The 22,542-nt window shown below is 46.6% G+C and overlaps 1 pseudogene; it reads left to right on the top strand.

Annotated features, from left to right (window-relative positions):
- The first annotated feature begins 3,098 nt into the window (after nt 1–3,098).
- LOC130018326 (uncharacterized protein C6orf62 homolog) lies at nt 3,099–21,071 on the top strand (annotated as a pseudogene).
- The last annotated feature ends 1,471 nt before the right edge of the window (nt 21,072–22,542 follow it).

Here is a 22,542-nt window from a genome sequence, read left to right as displayed (position 1 = left end):
TGCTCATTGATCCCCCATGAAGATGTGGGGACCCTTTGGTCTGATGGGGATTGAAACTTGGTTGAAGTGTGTGCCAGGCAGCCACCAAATGATCTGTGCTATCTCTGTTGCCATCAAAAAAAAGCTTTTACTCTGATTAAATTCCAGAAAGTTGTGATGGTAGAGGTTCTTATTTCTACTAAGTACCCAACTCACATTTCTTGAGCGTGTTCTTGTTTTGTTCTGGGACCCCATCCAACAGTAGTAAGAGTCTGGGCTTCCTTCACATTCTGCATTCGGGAATCTCTTGGTGGGCTGTGGGGGCCCTATAGATGCAGGAAATCAAACCAGGATAGCTGTGCGCAAGGCCAGTGCCCTCTTTCCCTCTTTCCCTGTGTTCTGTTTGCCGGCTCCCACACTTAGTTTTCATCAATTCGGCTAGATATGTCTGCTCAAATAGTATAAAATTTTCAGTTAAAGAAAAAGGACAGCAGGTCAGCTGCTTGCTTTTCCTTCCCTGAAAGTGATGGGCAGCTTAGATCACAACCCACTTTTATGTCCCCTGGAGAGGAAGGAGCATCTGGCAACTCTGAGACGTACCTCGGGGTGGTCAGGGCCTTTCCAGCTTCAGTGCGGGGACTTCCGGTGACGGCTTTGGGTTGTGCTCCTCTCTGGTGTTCACGGCTATGACTTCTTTTCCAGGGGTTTCTACGGAGCCTCCTGCTGATCCTTGGGCACTACAGAAACTGCAGACAATGGTGATGCATCATGTGACGCACTATCCCCAGGTGGGAGGAGAGTGATATGGTGACATGACACAGTGACAAGCACGTACTCGTGCTCGCCTGCACTCGCACCCCCCTGCTACTGACCTCTCACCATTGCAAGGTCCAGGTGGCAACCCAGGGACAGACTTAAAGAAAAAGGCAGTCGGCTAAGGTCCCGGGGAAGAAACAATGCCCCCTCCCCCCCCGCCCACCGCTCCTCACCGATTTCAATTTGTTTCCGCAGAAACCAGGAGGGCATTGCTACAACATGCAGCTCAAAAGGGTTTTTAATAATTTTTTTTTAAAAAAGAATAAAAGAAAAGGATGGGGAGCAACAGTGACTAAGTCTTGCAGGTGAGGACCGGGCAGGGCACAACGAGCCACATCCCTGGGCCCGCCCACAAACCCGAGCACTTGTTCCGGCAACAGGATCTGCTGGTGGACGGCGCCTGAAGTGGCCTGGCCACAAGCTGCTGGCTGCCTGCTGTGACAGGCCACACACGCCCACCTCGACAGCCCCGCCCCATCCCCAACAGGACCTGCCTGCAGCCCCCGCACCCCTGGACCTTCGACCCCCCCTCCCGCCGCCTCCCCCAGGATTCTGCAGCATAGGCGAGGGGACCCGGTGGTCGCCTACCGTCCTGTGCGGCCCCTGTCGCTGGCCGACTGACTGGGCCACCACCGCGGGAACCCGTGCCATGGGGCGCAGAGCGCCGGGGGGACCCCAAGATCCCCCTCCCTCCTCTCCTCCCCCGAGCAGAGCCTGGTCGCCCAGGTGGATGTACAGAGGAGCCGAGAGGGCTGGGAGCAAGACCAGAGAAGATAGGGTCGGGAGCAGCGGCTGCGTCGGGTGGTGGCGAGGACAGCGGGGACTGAGCGACCCTGAGAGGGCAGCGTGGCTTGGCGCAGCGGGGCGGGGCGTGAGGGTGGGAAAGGCGGGGTCGCGAAGCAGCAGAACTCTGTGGATTTAAACCCCTCGCACGGCTGCATGTGCTTGCCGGGCGCGAGTCGCCCCCTCCCCCCGCGGCCCATGCTCAGTGTCCTCCTCTCCTAAGGGCCTCAGGCAAGCCCAGATGCCCCCATGGTCCCGCCAGGGTCTCCTGCCGCGGGCACAACGCGTCCAGGCTAGAGGCTCGCGGTCCAGCGCCGCCTCCGAGCGGCCCAGGTGCTCTAGCCCATGGGCGTCCAGGCACAGGGATCGAAGCAGCGGGCCCGCAGCTCGCCTCCCGTCAGGGCAACAGACACACACACACACACACACACACACAGCAGCTCTTGGGATGTGTTCTACGTTGGGCTGCTCTAGACAAGAGACAGAAGGAAGCATATACAAAGGCAGTTGCTACCTTTGAAAAGGGGTGGCACTAGTTTTAGAATTCTTTGCCCTGCCTTTCTGTGGCTGTGAAGCTTTCTTCCTTATCCCAACCCCCGTTCTTTAGGTTGGTTTGCAGTGTTCAGGGGTCACTCCTGGAGATCCTCAGAGGACCATATCCAAGTAGGAACCCTCCACACACAAGGAAAGCATCTTGCCCTGGACTAGCTCTTGGGCCCCCATCCGTCTTAAAGAGTTTCCAATTCATGCTTTAGAGACAAGTGTCAGATTTCTTCAGCCTGATCCTAGCTGCCCCTAAGTGAGTATCTCACAGATAATTTTCACTTCTCAGGAGCTGATCTGTCCAAATGTGGGCAACCTAAAAGAGGCAACATTTCTAATGACATGGGAGCATAGAGCCTCGAAACATCCTCTTCAGCCTGCTCCTTAGAACTGCATTGGTGGAAACCACTTTCCAGATTGGTTGTGTATTTGAGGAGCTTTAGTGATGGGAAATCTTGGCTCTTTGTTTCTCTGGGTGGAGCAGGCTGGCACGTCAGCTGAGCCAGAGTCTCTTTCTTTCTGGCTTCCTTGTTTTTCGCACCATTTTCCTGCCCCTGTTTCAGACAGCTGACTCATCTCTTAGAGTGCTTAATATGCTCACGATGAACAGTCATTCTCTCGGCAAGAATCTTGTCCCTGACTTGTTGGTTTATTACAATCTTAGCACAAAATAGACTTCTCGACTCAAGAAGGCTATGTAATGGATCATGGAAAAAAGGACAAAACAAAGCACAGCGAGTAGGGTGTTTGCCTTGCACACAGCCAACATGGCCGACACAAGTTCGATTCCTCTGCCCCTCTCGGAGAGCCCGGCAAGCTACCGAGAGTATCTCGCCCGCATGGCAGAGCCTGGCAAGCTCCCCGGGACGTATGCGATATGCCAAACACAGTAACAACAAAGTCTCCAGTAGAGACGTTACTGGGCCCGCTCGAGCTCAAGCAAAATCAGACAAAGGCAAGAAATACGATTAACGACAATGAGGGAGCTGTGGACTAAGTTCTCATATTCCAAGCGATATCACTACTATAAGGAAGTCAGCAAAGAAGAGTACAGAGAATGTAACGTAAGTGCTGCAAATGACTTGATTTGCAAAACACATCGTATTCTCCAGTGAAAATTGAGAGACTGGTAACGTCACTTTCTCTTGGATGTGAACTATTTCCTTAACTTTCCGTCATGTTTGGCCCTTGACTTGTTGGTTTATGACAATGCCAGTAGCATGCTAGGTAACATTGTAGGTGCTCTCAGTTAAAAACTTTTGTGGCTGTCATCCTCCAGAGGCCATTGGACAGTCAGGCTTGGGCCTGCAGAAAACTTGTTGGGCCTCACGGGATGGGGGGGGGGGGGAACCGGGCCTGTCCTCCCCACCCTAACGAGACCCCAAGTCATCGCCCACGAACGGCCTCTCTGGCTCCTCATCAAGCTGCTCAACGGTCCTGATCCCAGAGACTCAGGAGCAGATCTCTAAACCCAGTGGCTTTTGGCAGAAATCACTCCAGATTTAAGTGTTAAAATTTCGGAATTTCAAAACCACATGGGCCTACTGCAGCCACATGACATCATATGTTATTCATAACCAGCAATAGAACAAATTATCTATTGTTGCCTTTTCAGCAGATCTGAGTGTTGGGGTAAAATTTCAAATAATGGTGGGTCTGGTATCGAAATAGTGAATGTGATCATAGAGAGTAATGTGGAAATCATCTGCCCCACAGGCAGGGGGAGGGTGTGGTATGGGGGTATACTGGGGTTGTTGGGGGTGGAGAATGGGCACTGGTGAAGGTACGGGTGTTTCATTGTATGACTGAGACTTAGACCCAAAAGCTTTGTAACTGCTCTCACGGTGATTCAATAAATAAAATTATACAAAATGGAAAAAAAAGTAAGGTGGAGTTCATGCACAATTCAATCAGCTAATCAGTGGCTGAATAAATAGCAGTACTCCTACAAAAAAAAAAAACTTTTCTGGAGTAATTCTTTTTTGGGACAATGCCCATTCCCCTTATGTCTACGAGTTTACCTTTCTTGTGGATCTGCATGTATGTGGCCAAAGGAACAACCTCAAGTTTTTGGGGGTTTTTTTAACCTCATGTTTTCTTAAAGGTCTAGAGAACATAGAGCGGGTGCCCCTCCTCTTCCTCTTTGTGTTAATCTTTTTTGTGATTTACTGGAAGATGTTCTGGCCAAAAGGGACTTGTCTGTTACTTTGATGGGAAGAACCTATTTGTGGATGAATGTAGGTGAGAGAGACAGACAGAAAGAGACAGAGACAGAGAGAGACAGAGAGAAACAGAGATAGAGAACAACCAATAAAAAGCAAATATGCTTAATGCACTTTGTCCATCTTTTGAAGAAACTTGTGAGAAGATGATTTTGGATTTTGTTTTTGTTTTAGATTCTTTTTGTTTTATTTAGGGGCTACACTCTGTAGTGCTCAGGGCTTTTACCTGGCTCTGTCAGTTCTGAGTTCAGGGCTTACTCCTAGCACTGTGTTCAGGGATTGCTCCTGGTGGGGCTCAGGAAGCCATATGGGATGCTGGGGGTCAAGTCCAGCTTGGCTGTGTGCAAGGCAAATGCCCTGCCCACTGTACAAAACTGCAGCCCTCATACAAGGCTATTAAAGTTGTCCAGAGCTTTGGCTAGACTGGGTCTCAGTGTCTGGTACATTCTGTAACCAGAGGAGTGATGGGTCTTCTAAGGAAATCACAGTACTGTGTATTCAGAAATTGAATGTTTGGAGAGGGACTACTTCAAGTGAGGCGAGGGGTCTTGAAGCATAAGCTTTATTAACATCATGAAAAATCAGCTTCTGGATTGGAAGAGTACTAAAGAGATCCTGTAGCGCCCCCCTTCCCCATATCTGCCTCAACAACGCTATTATGAAACGAATGCCATTTTCATTATTTGCATTCCAACTTTGGAAAAGGAAGTGTTTGGTGAGATCGCCAGTGTTTGGATGCTGGGTAACATAGGACACCAACTTCCATGCTCCAGACCTCTGAAGGAGGCTCCTCTGGTCAGGATAGGCAGGGAATGAGGTCAGCATGCCAGGATTTTTGTAGAAAAACCTGGAAAGGCACAGAGAGGAAAACCAACTGAAAACCAATTGTTCTACAGCAGAGGGGCAATCATTCACATTCTGCTGAAGATTTTTTCAGTGTTTCCATCCTGAGATTTGTAGCTTCTTTTTTCATAACTATATTCAAGAGTACTTAGAGTCCACTCAAGTATAAATTTGTATAAATTTATAAGTAGATATTTCAAGAAAATATTCTTATGAAAAGAAATATATGGGGCTGGAAAGATAGTAGAGTGGGCAGAGCACTTTCCTTCCATGTGACTTACCCTGGACTCCCTAAATCCCATATGGTTACCCAAGCACTGCTAGGAGTAATCCCCGAGTGCAGAGTCAGGAGTAACACCTGAGCATCACCATGTGTGGACCTCAAACAAAAACAGAAACAAATTTTAAAAAATGAAGGAAGAGTGAAAGAAAGAAAAGAAAGAAGAAATTAAGAAAGAAAAGAAGGGAAGGAGGAAAGAAAAGGGAAGGAGGAAAGAAGGAAGGAAGGAAGGAAGGAAGGAAGGGAGGGAGGGAGGGAGGGAGGGAAGGAGGAAGGGAGGGAAGGAAGGAAGGAAGGAAGGGAGGGAGGGAGGGAGGGGGGGAAGGAGGAAGGGAGGGAAGGAAGGAAGGAAGGAACACTCGGACCCTCCTATGAAATGCGCTCCCTGAAAGGGCAGTATGGAGATTCCATAGAATGCTGTTGCTGCCACCTACAGGCCATATGCTAAAATGACAGAATGCTGCTTAAGATGATAGTGTTAAGGTGAGCTATTTAAGAGACTAATTCGTTTTTCCGTTCCTTGTGCTAAGTGATACAAGCCAGAGAGAAAAGGATATGAAAGAATCCATATTAGGGCATCAAATTTTTGCGTGCTTCAGCTAACTTGCAACATTGCTTTCTGTAAAACTGCTTGGCTGCTTTGCACCTGGGGGAGAGGGGACTTGGAAAGTGAACAGGGCATAACATCTTTCTAAACCAAGTGTGATAGGATTCAGGTGTATTTACTGTTCCTGAAATGTATTCTCTCACTAAAGCACCCTGCAGACTTGGGTAACTCAAATGAGGATGGTCAAGGGAGATTACCTAAGGCTTAATGATTCCAGCTATAACCTTGCTTGTGCTGACACTGGATGTGATGTACGTAAATGCTTATCTTTCAATCTATAGGCTAAGGAGTGAGGACACGAGTGCTGATCTTTCATGGTTCACAGCTGTATTATTTATGTTTCCATTTCTTTGAGATGTTCAAGTTATTCATTTAAATTGTAATTATTGCTGAGCATAACATTTCATCTCATTTTATAGTTTAGTTTCACCTGTATTGTTAAACCTAAATAGTTTCAATACCTTAATAGCATTTAACTGTATGGCACTGTTGTCCAAAGTCACTGCACCTTCACCACTGTCAAAGTGTCCAGGACCCTCCACCACAGTTCTTATATTACTTCTAGAATGATATTTCAAGTGACAAAATGGTATGTAGTACAGATTTAGTCTCTAACTTATCCCTAGCCTGATGATCCCAATTCTTATCCAAAAACTCCATTCGTTGAGTATACCCCTCGAGTCTGTGTCCCCGCACAAGATTTGATGTTTTCACCTGTTTGTAGGGTGATATTTGAATTGATTTTACTTTCCAATTTAGTGCTAGTCTTCAATTTGTTCATCTTTTGTTTCAGTTTCTTAAGTGAAGAGACTTCATGTTAGAATCTATTAGATTGACTTTTTAAAAACAAAATTCACATTTTATTTACGTTGAAATAAACTATACAAAATTGATTTCCTTCACCAAAATTAACTGCAATATTTTCATTTAATTCCCAGAAGCCCACAAAACAATAATTCTTGTGTCTTCTCCTAGTTTTACTTATAAATCAAGAGGAGGCAGTAGATAATAGTCATGGAGAACAGACTTGAAAGCAAAACAAATCAGTTGTCAGTATCCATGGCCTCTGATCCTATCTTGACCATGAAACACAAGTTCAAGATACACTTGCTAAAAGCTTCTGTAGGCTCAACAAAGGAATGCAAACAGCAACAACCAGTTATGGAACAACAATGGCAGACTCGTCTGTTTCTTTAAGTTCACTTGCTAAAGACAAAATCTTCACTTAAAATCTACACTTTGGCAAGCTCAAGTTTCTCTGGTAATACTCTTAATTGTCCAGTACAGGTTTTGAGCAGTAACACTTAGAACTCTTATCAGTCAAAGGTCAGTTGTGAGCTTTAACGTAACATTTTAAAAATGAATTCCTCCCACACAACCTCCAATTTATTTCTTCAAGGAACTGGTAACTCCATACCCACATATCGCATCCACAGTGATAATGTTATGTCTAAAATAACTAAAAACAACTCTAGAGCCACTAGCAGACTTCACACTGAAATGTGATGTGACACTTTCAATGCTATATTTTAGAACAGTTCGGTCTCCAAAGCAGGAATTCAAACTGGAGCCACTTAAATAGGAGTACAAATGAACATACTCAATGGGAGACCTACTGGTCAAGACAGTCAGTGACTGGGTGGCCTACATACAACATAGCTTTTCTGTAAGATGCTTTCAAATGGAAGATAAACCCTATTTTAAAATCTCTTCGGTGTTTCCAATGGTTTCTGAATTATCTGCAGGAAGCTCTGACTTAGTTGTGTAGAGTTTGATATATGTGTTCACCATTAAATCCAAATCATGTTTTATATCAAAATTTATATTAAGCAAAGCCCAGTTATTCGACCCCTGGTCTCTCAAAGTGTTGCTCAGGTAAGCTTTGAGACACTTCCGTCCATTTTCATAGCGTTCATTTTCTACTTTTGCAAAATGTATCTATTACTTAGAGTTCTACAGGTCGTAGAGGTCTCAAAGTGTTTGGCACATAATCGATAATGTTTATTTAGTTGATCTGGTGTTTTACCATCTAAGTCTGCTGTTCTACAATTCTCCACCCATTTCTGGCACCTGGCCTGGTCCCGCGGGAACCTGAAGAAGGCCAGGTCGGACTGCGTGCTCAAGCGCATGCAGTTGGGGGGCACTCAGAAGTTCTTTATTATCGTGTGCCCGCCCGCCCACCCGCCAGCCCAGCCGTCCCCTCCCCGCCTCCTCAGGGCAGCTCGCCCGCCCGTTATGGCCAGGAAGGGGAGCCTGGCCAGTTGGCTGGCTCCGCAGGGCCGCGCACCGGGGGAGGGACGGGGGGCTGGATTGACTGTTGATGCTTTAGCAATGCTTCACTTAACCAGCTGTTTAAGCACTTTCCAACTGATGGTGACTTATGTTGTCTTTCTTTGTCAGTTCTTGTTCAATGATGTAGTGACTTTTTTGGTACATAAATCTTTGAACATGTATCAGAAAATAATATAGACTACAGGGGCCGGAGCAATAGCAATAGCACAACAGGTAGGGAGTTGGCCTTGCAGGCGGCCAACCTGGGTTTGATCCCCAGCATCACATTTGGTCTCCCCTGCACCGCCAGGAGTAATTCCTGAGTGCAGAACCAGGAGTCACCCCTGAGCATCGCTGGGTGTGACCCAAAAAGCAAAAAATAAATAAATAAAACTAAAAAAATCCCAAAACAAAAAATGTACACTACAATCCATGAGGGAAAATTGAATTGCTGAGACCTTTGAATTTTTATCCAGTTCTAACCCTTTCTTTTCCAAGAAACATAACATGTCTAGTTAAATGAAACATGAATTTGGATCATTACAGAAATATTATAAGCATTTAAAGTACTCTCACCACGAAACCAAATAGCGTGTTATCAGAATTCCTTCTCTGTCTGCAACTTACTATTTATCCTACCAATAATGATTTCTAATCACCACCAATCATGGCCAGAATGCTTGGTTTTCCACATCTGAGCAGCATTTTCCTCCTAAGTCAATGGATTTGGTAAGCTGTTTTTGCTTTGTTTTCTTTTGTTTGGCGACCACACCAGGAAGTGTTCAGGGGTACTCCTCGCTCTGTGCTCAGGGATCACTCCTTGCGGTGCTTGGGGAACGCTATGGGATGCTGAGGGTGAACCTAGGTTGGCTGCTGCAGGGCAGCTGCTGTGACTTTGGGGCGTGGCACTGCCACGTGTAATTCTTGAGCGCAGAGCCAGGAGTAACCCTTGAGCATAACCAGGTGTGACTCCCAAAACCCAAACAAAACCAAACCAATTTTTGACTTCAAGCAAGAAAAATGGAGGCTGGGAGTTCGTTCCGGGTCACGAGATGGCGCTGTGGGGCGTTTTCATCCCTCCCAGGCCCTTTTCTCTAAGAATTTTCCACCCTTGGGCTTGCTTCAGTGTTAGGCCTGGGGTAATTAGGATCAAGCAGGCAGCTTCGGGCGGTGCAGCAGTAGGTTAGCGGTTAGGACACTTTCCTTGCATTCACAGAACCGTTGTCTGTCACTTGGCTTCCCATATGGCCCTCGAGTCGTGCCCGGCGGCATTCCTGAGAGTGCCCTGAGCATCTTTTGGTGTGTCCCCAACCATAAACAATCAAACAGGAAAATTAAAACAAAGCAGTCCTTGATGGCGAATTCCCTCCCTTGAGGGATTCTGAGTTGTATCTTCGTCCATCGCCCACGTCCTTGTAGAAGAGGGTTGGGGAACCCTCAGATTGTGGGGTGATGGAGTGTGTGTTGCTCATAGCAGGAAACATCCAGAGGGCTCGTTCACAGACATCACAAAGTGGGTTCAGAACTGTTCTTGCTCAGAGCGAAGAAAAAAAAAAATATATATATATATATAAAACTTTGCCTTGCTCGTTCCAGACAAGGATCAACCCCCTGCACCCCTCTTTGTCTAGAGAACAAGCTGGGGAACCCACCTGAACCTCCCCAGGAGATTCAGCTATGTACCCCACAAAAGTCTGAAGGTGGGAATCGAACCCTGTTCACCCGCATGAAACACAAGTATCCGCATGGCTATCCAACTGCTGCCTGTCAAAGCTGCGTTTGACCCTTAATTACCCCATACTTAACACTGAAGCAAACCCAAGGGTGGAAAATTCTTAGAGACACGGTCCTGAGGAGGGACGGAAACGCCCTCGCCTAGCGCCATCACGTGGCGGCTAGGCGGAACTACCGGGGCGGCTATTCCCAAGTTTAAGATTTCCAGCTCCTGCGTTGGAGCTCTAGTACCCGGGTAAGGCGTTTGCCCGGTACCTGGGTCCACCGGCTTCGATTCCCAGCATCCCATATGGTCCCCGGAGCACTGCCAGGACTTAACTCCTGAGTGCAAAGCCGTGAGGAACCCCTGTGCATTGCGGGTGTGACCCAAAAAGGGAAAAACAGAAAAAATTTTCTTTGCTTCAGTGTTAATACGGGGTCATGAAGGATCAAAGGTCAAGGATCTAACAGTGAGCCACGAAGGCGCTGGTCTTGTATGGGGCGATCAACCCATAGGTTCCCCCAGCACAGTCAGGAGTGATTCCTTAGTGCAGGGGCAGGAATAACCCTCGAATACCGCCCGTGTGGTCCGCAAAACACAAGCAAACAGAATGCGACTTTCGCGGCGCATTCCTTCACGCCGAACTTGGGGGTGCCGAGCTGAGTCTTGCTTCCAGCTCCTTCCTCTACGGAAAACCGCGAGGTGTGGGGATGACCGCGACAGGAACTGTTTGCGAACGGGCTTAGAGGGAGAGATTCTACTTCGGGCAAAGCACTGGCCAGGCTGCTGGGTTCATCCTGACACAGGGATCGCCCCATGCGAGTCAAACGCCCTCAATGTTCGGCTACCGCTGCACGGCCTGAGGCCGCCTTCTTGATTCTTTGTGACCCGCAGGTTAATATGGAAGCAAACCCAAGGGCTGGAAATCTTCAGGCAGGAAAGCCTGGCCACGGCTCTTCCGCCGATGCACCACGAGAGGGCGCTGTGGGGCGTTTCCTCCCCTCCCCAGGGACATTCCTCTAAGAAATGTCCAACCCTAGTCCCGACTTTCCTCCAGAACTAGACCTCCCAGGATCCTCAGAATTTCTGATTAATAAAACAAAAAAGAATTTCTGCACAGTGGAGTTGCACCCTTGTCCCTCTCCTTAGTCCCCCGCACTGACTGGCCAAGCTAGTCTCTGGCTTTATTTACTGTGGGCTGTGGGTGGCCCCAACAGCTTCTTGGTGGGCTCAGGGGTATGATATGGTGCTGAGACAGAACCCAGGGTGAGCACAGTAGACGATTGTGCCATACCATAGTATGATCTCTCCAAATCAACCATTTTTACAGGTCTCCAGTCTATCACCCCCACACCCCTACGCTCCACTTTTCCAAGGGTGCCATCTTTCCCTATCGCAGAGAATTTGGGGCTTCCTATATACAAGAGAAGTCCCAAGTCTGTGAAGGATGGTGACAGAGGTTAGATTCAACTTCAGGATCTCCAAAAGTTTGGGGTGAGATTGCCTACCATCAGAGAAATGGGAGTAGGTTAAAAAGAATTTTGATTAAAACAGTGATAATGAGCCAAAGACCAGGCAACCTCCTTCCCTGGAAATTCTAAATACACCACTCACTCTTCCAAGAATTATTTTATTTGGGGGTTTGATGTGGGTTCGCGGGGTTCTGGGGACCCTTATAAGTGCTTGCTATTAAAGTTAGCCATGAACTTCTGCTTATTTTAATTAAGTTTATTTTTTATGTGTTTTGCTTTACTCATTGAGGTGAACAAAAAATGGTCTATACCCACTTTGCTCTGCCTTTGATCCAGCCCTTTGGAAAGGTTTCCAATTATAGTCAACCCCACACACCACCACCCCATGTTCTGAGGGTGTCCCAACCCTCCTCTACAAGGAATAAGGGTCAGGGATACAGCAAGATACAGCTCAGAGTCCCCCAAGTTGGGGTGAGGGAATCCACCATCACGAACTGAGGCTGTGTCCATGTTATTTGACTTGTTCATAGTTTGGGGGTCACAAACCCAGAAACGCTCAGGGCTTCTCCTGGTTCTGCACTCAGGAATCGCTCCATCATGACGGTGGGACTGTATGGGGAGCCAAAGAAAGAACCAGGGCCTTGTGTCTGCAAGGCAGAGCCCTAACCGCTCTGCTCCTGCTGCAGCCGCCCAAGCTGCCTGCTTGATGACCCCATATTGAAGCAAAGGGCTGGAAATCAAGCATGGAAGAAGTCGGGCCGCGGTAGTTCAGCCTAACTGCCACGAGATGGCGGTGTGCCGCGTTTTTGCCCCTCCACAGACCCCTTTCTCTTAAGAATTTTCCTCCCTTGGGTTTCCTTCAGTGTTAAGTATGGGGTCATTAAGCACACAGCTTCCACAGGTGCAGCGATAGGAGAGTGTCGCGGGTGCTTGTCTTTCCCGCGGGTGACCAAGGTCCGATTCCCGCCTTCAGACTTTTGTGGGGTACATATCTGAATCTCCTCGGGGTGCCCGGGTGGGTTGCCCCAGCTTGGTCTCTGGACAAGAAGGGTTGCAGGGGTTGGAACCTGGTCTGGAAGAAGCAAAGCAAGGCTCTTTTCTTTTTTTGTTCTCTTCGCTCTGAGCAATAAAATTCTGAACCCACCTTCGATGTCTGCGGCTGTGCCCTTTGAATGTTTCCTACAAGGGACAACCCACACTCCACCCACATTGTGAGGGTGCCCCAACCCTCTTCTATAAAGATGTGGGGGATGGAGGAAGATCCAGCTCAGAATGAGGGAGTTCGCCATCAAGCATCTGAGACTGCTTTGTTTTCATTTTCTTGTTTGTTTGTTTATGGTTGGGGCCACACATGGATATGTTCAGGGGGTTCTCCTGACTCTGCACTCAAGAATCACTTCGGAATGGCTGTAGAACTGTATGGGGAATGTACGAAAGGATCTGGGTCCCATGCATGCAAACAAAGAGCCCTTAACCGCTCTGCTCCCGCTGCAACGGCCAAACTGCTTACTTGTTTCCTAATGACCCTATACCTAACACTGAAATCTGTAACTGGCTGTGATCCACTGGGCTGGAGCTATAGCACAGCAGGTAGGGCGTTTGCCTTGCGCGTGGCTGACCCGGGTTTGATTCCTCTGTCCCTCTTGGAGAGCCCCGCAAGCTACTGAGAGTATCCCGCCTTCACGGCCGAGCCTGGCAAGCTACCCGTAGCATATTTGATATACCAAAAAACAGAAACAACAAGTCTCACAATGGAGACGTTACCGGTGCCTGTTGGAGAAAATCTGTGAAGGGAGGACAGTGCTACAATGCTACCTAGCTTTGAAGCAAAGAAAAGGGCACGACGTCTCTTTTTTTACAGAAACTAAAACAAGGTATCATTTATTGTAGGATATACTGAAATATCATTTAAAGGTAAAGGCCCTCCCGTTGTTCGTCGATTTGCTCGAGCGGGCCCAGTAACGTCTCCATTGGAGACTTTGTTGTTACTGTGTTTGGCATATCGAATACGTCACAGGGAGCTTGCCAGGCTCTGCCGTGTGGGTGAGATACTCTCGGTAGCTTGCCGGGCTCTCCAAGAGGGGCGGAGGAATCGAACGTGGGTTGGCCATGTTTGCTGCGTGCAAGGCAAACGCCCTACCACTGTGCTATAATGTGAAATATCATTATAAAATATAATTAAGGCTCACATACACTTTTCTATTGATTTCTGTATATAACACAATGATTCAGTATTTGTGTACATTTTAAAATAATTTAGAGAGTAAGTCTAGTTAATGTATGTCACTACATATAGTTAAATTCTTTTCTTGTGCTGAGAACATTTTTCTTTTTAATTTTTATTAGTGAAACACCATGAGGTACAGTTGTAGACTTACAAATTTTTGTGCTTGTGTTTTGATTATACCCTGATCAAGTACCCATCCCTCCACCAGTGCCCATTTTCCACCATTACGGATCCCTGCATCCCTCCCCACCATCCCCCCCACACACACACCTCTTTGGCAGGGCATTCCCTTTTGTTCTCTCTCTCCTTTCGGGTGCTGTGGTTTTTAAAAGAGGCATTGAGTGGAAATCATGTTTGGTCTATAGTCTACTTTCTGCATGCTTCTCCCATCCTGGGTGGATCCTCCCAACACCCTTTATTTGGTGCTCCCTTCTCTATCTGAGCTGAGGGTTAGGAAATCTGAAGCCTGGGACAAGTCGGGCTGCAGTAGTTCCACCTAATCCCCACGTGATGGCGATGTGGGCGTTTCCATCTCTCCCTGGGCCCATTTCTCTAAGAATTTTAAATAGCAGAGGGTGAGCATTTAATAACATTTAATAATGGTCTTTTCTCTGGTTTTTTTCCCCATTGTTTTTAAGTCCCTAGCACCTTTATTTTTTTTCACCTTTAAAGCTTGTTATAGTGGGAATTTGTTTCAGAATGAAACTTCTAAAACATCAGTCATTAAAAATTTTAAATTTTACGAAAAGATTTACAAAACGGGTATAATTTGGGGGAATTTCCTTTGCTTTCTGAATTCTGTACAACACGAGTTACACACTCAATATTGCGTGAAAAACCAGAAATCCTTCTCCTCTGTCACTCCTGCTCTAATGGGCACCCTAGTTTTCAAGCACAGACAGAGCATTACAGGCACAAATCACCCTTACTCCCCCAGACAACAGTGGGAGAAATGTGTGGTGTAGGAATGATTCCCTTCCATTCTAACTGGGCTTCCAGCCTCTGAAGTATTGTCGCAAAGAAGGCAAACAAAGCAGTCCTGCACTAGACATTCCAGGGACCAGCCTGAAACCGATTTTGGAAAAAGGAGAAAGTGGTGCCCCTACTTCTGTCAGACCCAAAGCAGGCAGTCGGAGGCCTTTGTGGTGATTTCTGAGTTAGTTTTGAAGAAGGCTTTCTCCTGGAGTCTTCTTTTCACTTTCACTTAGGGAACACTTTAGTATGTCAGAAGAATTGTTTGTGCTTGAAACCAGGGTAATTTCCCATTTCTTTGTGGACTTTGTATGTATGAGTCACGTCTTGCAGTGGGGTTCGGAGATGCACTTGGAAGAATATGAGTTCTGAAAACTTGAGATTTTAAGCTGAGTCTTTTATCTATAGTCTCTTGCTTATGTTTTTTGTTTGTTACTTTTGTATTCCTGGAAATCAAACTCAGGCTCTCACACGTGCAAGGAAAATGCTCTGTTGCTGACCTACATCCTGACCGGTTTTAGACTTAAGTGTGACCTTCATATTAGTACAAGAACGGGGGGATTTGATGGAGGGGAGATTGGGCCATACCTGCTGTGCTTCGGGCTTACTCTTGACTCTGAGCTCAGGGTGCACTCCTGGCAGTGCTTGGGGGATCATACGGGGTGCTGGGATTGGGACCTGAGTCAGCATGCAGGCCTGCTCTCCCATAGCTCCTGAAAACTCAAGAACATAAATCACAGTTTTCCCTCAAGTACCAAGATGGGAGGTTGTCAATTTCCCAACACTGTTTCTTTTTATATAGGGGTTGCTATCATTTGGATGCTTTCTACTCCATTTCTGAATGTCCTCCCTTCTGCTGACATAATCATATGCATCTCTGGAATTCAAGCGCTCCCTTTGGAAGGGACAGATTTAAATTTTTGTGACTTCTCTTTCATTACTTTTCATCTATTGGAAGTAACTTTTCTTGGATGATCTGATACTCACCCAGCACCAGATATTCTCATCCAGAATCCTGTAAGAACATTCTAATTTTTGCTTGAAATTTACACAAAGGGCATAGAAGGGAGAAGGGATGAAAGGGAAGTCTGAGCTGTGCGGGAAGAAAGCTGTGGGAAAAGAAAGAAGTCATAATTCCTGTTTCTTCTTTAAAACCAGAATTTCAGTCATCTGTTTTGGGGCACTCAGGTTTTTTCCAGATTCTGGCTATTGTAAAGAGTGCTGCAATGAACAAACAGGTGCAGATGTCACTTCGACTATACTTTTTTGCCTCTCTGAGATATAGTCCCAGGAGTGGTATTGCTGGGTCAAATGGGAGCTCAGTTTCTAATTTTTTGAGAATCGTCCATACTGTTTTCCAAAAGGGCTGAACCAGTCAGCTGAACCAGCAGTGAAGGAGGGTCCCTTTCTCGCCACATCCGCGCCAGCACTGATTGCTTTTGTTCTTTTGGATGTGGGCCAGTCTCTGTGGTGTGCAATGATATCTCATTGTGGTTTTGATCTGCATCTCTCTGATGATTAATGATGTAGAGCATTTTCTCATGTACCTTTTTTGCCATTCGATGTCTTCTTTGAGAAAGTGTCTGTTTATTTCATCTCCCCATTTTTTGATGGTGTTGGATGTTTTCTACTTGTGGACTTCAACTAGTACTTTATATATCCTTGATATCAACCCCTTGTTGGATGTGTATTGGGCAAATATCCTTTCCCTTTCTGTAGACTGTCTTTGTACTTTGGTCACTGTTTCTTTTGAAGTGCAGAAGCTTCTTAGTTTAAAATAGTCCCATTTGTCTATCTCTGTTTTCACTTGCTTGGCCAGTGATGTGACATCTTTGAAGATACCATTAGCTTCAATGTCATGGAGGGTTTTGCAACTTTGTCTTCAATGTACCTTATGGATTCAGGTCTGATGTTGAAGTCTTCAATCCATTTTGATCTTAATTTTGTACACGGTGTTAGGCAGAGATCTAAGTCCATTTTTTTTGCATGTAGCCATCCAGTTTTGCCAGCACTATTTGTTAAAGAGGCTTTCCTTATTCCACTTCACATTTCTTGCTCCTTTATCAAAGATTAGATGATTAGATTAGTGATAGGAGAATCCTCCCAGGATGGGAGAAGCATGCTGAAAGTAGACTATAGATCGAACATGATTGTCACTCAATGCGTCTTTTGAAAACCACAGCACTGAAAAGGAGAGAGAGAACAAAAGGAAATGCCCTGCCACAGAGGCAGGGTGGGGGGGAGGGGCAATGGGGGGGGGAAGGGATACTGGGATCCATGGTGGTGGAAATTGGGCACTGGTGGAGGGATGGGTACTTGATCACTGTATAATTGAAACTCAATCACAAACATTTGTAAGTCTACAACTGTACCTCATGGTGTTTTACTAATAGAAATTTTTTAAAAATCAGAATTTCAGAAAGCAACAGTTAATTTTGAATATGCTAAAACAGCTGGCATGAGAGCAGATGTCAGAGCATTAAAAAGTGCCAGGGGCAGAGAGAGATTGAGAGAGAGAGAGAGAGAGAGAGAGAGAGAGAGAGAGAGAGAGAGAGAGCTCTCCAGGGTGGATGCTCAGCTCAGCATGCAGCAACCCCAGACTTGATCTCCAGAACCTCATGTCTCCTTAGTGCCACCAGAAAGAGTCGGAGTTACAGCCCCTCTTCTTCTAAGTTCTTTTTTTCACCTTCTCCTCTTTCCTGTAAAACCCTTAGCAGCATGAGCACTGCTGCTCAGTTAACAAAATTCAGTTTACTCAGCTTTGCTACAGACTTTGATAAATCGCATAACCCCCTTCAGGTTTTTCTTGGTTTGATTTTTGCTTTGGGGCCACCCTCGGTGGTGCTCAGGGATTACTCCTGTCTCTGCACTCAGGAATCACTCCTGGCGGGGGCTCAGGGAACCATATGGGATGCTGGGGATTGAAGCCGATTGGCTGTGTGCAAGACAAGTGCCTTAGCCACTGTGTTCTTTCTCTTAGGCCCAAATTCAACTTTAACTTACCTAGAGTAAATGTTCTAATAGTGGGTCTCATTGCCCTGACCCTGAAAGAGCCTCCCATAAGGCACCGTTGGGAAGGACGAGTAAGGAGAGGCTGATACACTCTCAGGGCTGGGACGAATGGAGACGTTACTGGGGCCCGCTCGAGCAAATCAATGAACAACAGGATGACAGTGACAGAGTAGATATCTTAGAGTGTTCATGGAGAAGATGTATCTAGGATTAGAGATGTGGAGGGGGCAAGGCACTTGCCATACCTGCTTCTAATCTCACTTCGGTTTCTGGCACCACATGTGGTCCCATGAGTACCTCTAGAAGGAAGCCCTGAGCGAAGGAATAAGGAGTAGGCCCTGAGCAGCTTCGGGTATAGCCCAATTCTCCCCCATCACAAAATGTTTTTAAAGATGATGATCAAAACTCCTTGGCCAGCAGAGGGGAGAAAAAGTTATAAAAACATCCTTAGCCTAGTAAAACATTTCTCAGTCAGGGTCCGACCTCAGATGAAAATAACATAAATGGTAAGACCAAGGGGCCAACATATTGATGATGGGGGCTATACAAAATGGAAACGAGTCCATTGGAAAAACAACCCAGAATAACAATTTGATTAATTCAACAGTATTTATTACATGTTCAACGAGTGGCTCGAGAGAGGTGAAGAGGTTTGCTTCGCACACAGTTTTGTCCTTAGCACAGCATATCTTCATCACCAGGAGTGACCCCCGAGTACAGAACCAGGAGGGACCGCTACCCCCTCCTCTCCATGTTAACGGAGTGTTGGGTTGTGTAGGTTCTGAGGTTGCTGTGGTGAACAGGCAGGTGCGATTCCTGCTCTTCCAGAGCTTACCTTCTGTGAGAAAGCTTATCATTAGCATGGAATCAAAATGATGAAGGAGATGCTGATGAATTCACACAGGAAATCAAGAGGCGATGCCCAGGAGGGCCCTGTGTCAGCCTGGGATGTCAGGGAAGGCCTACAGCCTGGAGAGTGAGAATGCACCAGCCATGCTGGCAGCTGGTTCACGGGCTTTGAAGGAGATGGGATTTACTCAGTGCCAGAGGCCAGCGGCCAGTACTTTCTTGTGTCTTTTCACCTCTCTTGGCGTGTGTCTTAGAACCCCGATGACTGAGAACAGACTCAGGCCTGCGGCTCTCTATTCTCAATGACCCTTTGAAGCCAACTTGCCAGTCATTTCAGTCACCTCCGGGAATTCACACTAAACACCCTGACTCAAGATCCTTTATATTAGGTGGGCACCCCAGCCTGGATATAGCACCACAGCAAACCCATTGACTGGATCCACTTTGAAATTTATGGAGTCCTTATGCTGCTGAACAGTGGCATAGGAGTGCCCTGATCCTCCTTGCCCACGCTCACTTCACTCCAGACTGTCCCTTGTCCCTTCCCCAGCCCCCACCCACTTCCTCTGATGTAGTTCTTCCCACACTAGAAAGATGCTTGATTCAGCAAGTCCACATGACCTGTGGTGCACTGCATCCAAGTGTGTGCAGATGCCACAACAAAATGCGTGTAACCCCAGTGAATACCATAACCAACTGTGGGAGCACTGCAAATCCTGGTCATTACAACAGTGAAAAGGGAAGAGAAAGGGAAAATGAATGAACATTAACAGCATCAAGTAAGGCATAAGCACATCCATCCGCATAGTCCTAGACAGGGTCAGAACCAGCAATCTCATTGTTTTCCACCTTCACAGCTGTTCTTCTCACTGGCGTGGCTGCAGAGGAAGAATCTCACATGGAGTTGTCATTTGCCATCCCTTGGGACAGCAATAGCTTCCTCTGGAATGTGTCTTGTAGGACCTGCCCGCAGCTCTATTTCAGGTGGTCTAAGTACTTATGATTTTGTTTTTTTAGTCACATCTGGCAATGTTCAGGGCTTACTCCTGGCTACGCACTCAAGATTTACTCCTGGTACTGCTCATGAGACCATATGGGTTGCCCCAGGGATTGAACCTCATATTGTTCACGGACTAATCTAGCTCTGTGGTCTGGGATTACTCCCGGCAGTGCTGAGTGAACCATGCAGTGCAAGACTAAACCCAGACACAAAGCCTGCACTCCAGCTCTTCGTTCTATAGCCGTGTTTTGGGGGGCTTTCTTCATTTCTATTTTCGTCGGGGAAGCAGACTGGAAATGCTCAGAGGTTACTCCTGGCTCTGTAACTCAGGAACAACTCTGAGCAGTTCCTTGGGGACCAAATGCTCTATCCACTGCACTATCACTCTAGACCCAAGGAAGGTCTTATTCTCAGAAATATGCACACAGGGTTATCGTGGCTAGTTTTTTATTCCAGCAAAGATTTGGTCCTAAGTATATAATGCGCTGTGAACATTCATTCAATTGGTGGTGGGAACCATGACTTCAAACGTTGGCTTTTGATTTGAGGTCACACCTATTAGTTCTCAGGAGCTACTTCAGGTTTGGTGTGAAAGGTTGTTGCTGGCAGTGTTCATGGGACCACAGGGTACTGAGCATCTAACCAGGGACTTCCGTTTTCAAATCCTGTTTTCAAACTCTGGCTTTTGAGAACTATTCCTAGTTTCTTATTGGAGGAGTGGCGGTATCTTTCTCTCTGTCTCTCTCTGTCTTTCTCTCTCACTGTCTCTTTCTGTTGGGGCCGGACTAGATGGTGAAGATGAGTCCGTGTAGAAGAAACAAGCTCTGTACAGACTACATGCTCAGCTTAGAAAGAAAAAGAAGCTCTAGCTGACCAGTTTGACTTCAAGATGTATATTACCTTTGCATTCAAGGAGAAGAAGAAAAAAATCAGCAGGTTTTGAAGTGTCTGAGGTCAAACCAGTCATGACGAATAATTATAAGAAAATATCCTAAAAGGTGTGCGGGATTCCAGCTATTCCTTGGAAAGTTCCATAGAGCTTTTAAAGGAGGATGTGGTCCAGCTTCCTGCTCCTCGATACCAGTCTGTGAGAAGGGATGTCATTGACTGTACTCAGGAGATGTATTTCATTCTGTGGCCTTAGAATGTTATTGAAAAAAATTGTCTGTCTACTGTTTTCTAGTTGGAAGGAATCTGATGAGCCTTTTCGTCTCATTCATGCCAAATTTGAGTTTCATCACTGTGACTATGAAAAACACTTTCTGCATGTACTGAGCCACAAGGACAAGACTGGAATTGTTGTCAACAATCCCAACCAGTCAGTGTTTCTCTTTATCGACCAACAGCATTTGCAGACTCCAAAAAATAAAGGTAATATCTTCAAGTTATGCAGCATCTGCCTCTACCTGCCAGAGGAACAGCTCACCCACTGGGAGGTTGGCACCGTAAAGAAACACCTGCATCCTTCCAAGCCAGAATAGAGTCTGGGCCAGCACAGTGGAGAAGATCAGAGTGCAGCAGGAGATCTTGTCTTGTTTTCTTACCACTTTATTCTTTCAGAGATTAAAGAAAATGGACTCATGCACAGAACACTCTGCATTTTGAAACTTGTTCATCCTGATTTCTTTTTAAATCATTTGTATCTCAGAACTGAAAAAAATTAGCTGTCTTCTTCACAGACTGTGTGAAAGAAGACTTTGCATATTTGCTGCACTGTATCAGCATCTTGTTAAAAATGTCAAATGAAAGGACTATTGTACACCGAAATGCTTCAATGTATTTGAAAGCACAAGGTGATACTCTTTTTGACGGTCTTTCCATTTGAGCTGGTTTTTGCCTCTTTGACATCTGTCATCAGCATTTAGAGGGTAAGAAGTACATGTAGGAGAATAAATAATTTTTACAAATGCAATAGCTTTGCTATAATTACCGTTGATCCAGAACACTGTCAGATTCAATCTAATGACCAGAAGTAGTTGTTCTAAAAAGAAAATTCAACCACGGAAAAGAAATCTTAAATGAAAAAAGCATCTCATTGCAGGTATTCTAGCCTCATTTTACTGGGCCAGGTTTGTTTAAAAAAAAAAAAAACCAGACGAGTCCATGTAGACTATCCCACTAACGGTCAGGAATACAGGGAACCATGAAAATGGGCGAGACAAGACGTGTGTGTCCAGATTGGTTTCAATGAGGCTCAACATCTCTTTCTTTAAGCTGCCTTAAGTAAAAAACCTAAATCTTAGTATAGCAGAAGAGTCAGTCTTTTCTCATAGACCAGATGACACCAGACCCACTTGACACCAGATGCTTGAGGTTGTAAATAACAGGCCAGAACATTTGGCTGTGTTTCTTTCCTGAGGGCTGAAACTAACTGGCTTGTGAACATAATCAAACAATGTATGTCATAATGCCCCCGCTTAGGGGGCGTGGCTAGGGGCCAGTTGGTGGGGGCGGGAGGGGGAAAGCGCTGTTGCTCTGGCCTTTAAAGGTCAGCGGGAAGGCGGGTGGGGCAGGCCTGGCTGGGACTGCGGGCTCACGCTCCCCACCTCCCAGGTCTCACGCTGAGGCGGGCTCCGTGTCCTGCGTGCCTGTGCGGACTGCGTCACGGGCGTTGACCGCCGACCGCTGGTGGTGGCTCCTTGGAGACTGCCCGGCTCCTGCACGCCACCTCCGAGGCCCTGGGCTGCGCCCGCCATGCCAAGCTGCTGCTAGGTGGCCTGTGCTTGGGGCCCAGCTGGATGCTGAGCGTGTGGGCGGGCGCTCAGAGCAGGTGAGGGGCGGGCATGGGGGTGGGGGTCCTTGCCAGCCCGTGGGGCCCAGCTGGACGCTGAGCGTGTGGGCAGGCGGTGTGGGCAGGCGCGCTGAGCAGGTGAGGATTTGAAAGGATCCTATGTATTTCCCAGTTTCCTTCTGGGAATCAGAGCAAAAAGCTGTTTGCTAGTTCTTAGAATT

This window comes from Sorex fumeus, unplaced genomic scaffold, assembly GCF_029834395.1.
Source record: "Sorex fumeus unplaced genomic scaffold, SorFum_2.1 ptg000260l, whole genome shotgun sequence".
Lineage (NCBI taxonomy): Eukaryota > Metazoa > Chordata > Mammalia > Eulipotyphla > Soricidae > Sorex > Sorex fumeus.
This window is presented reverse-complemented; position numbering and strand designations above follow the sequence as displayed.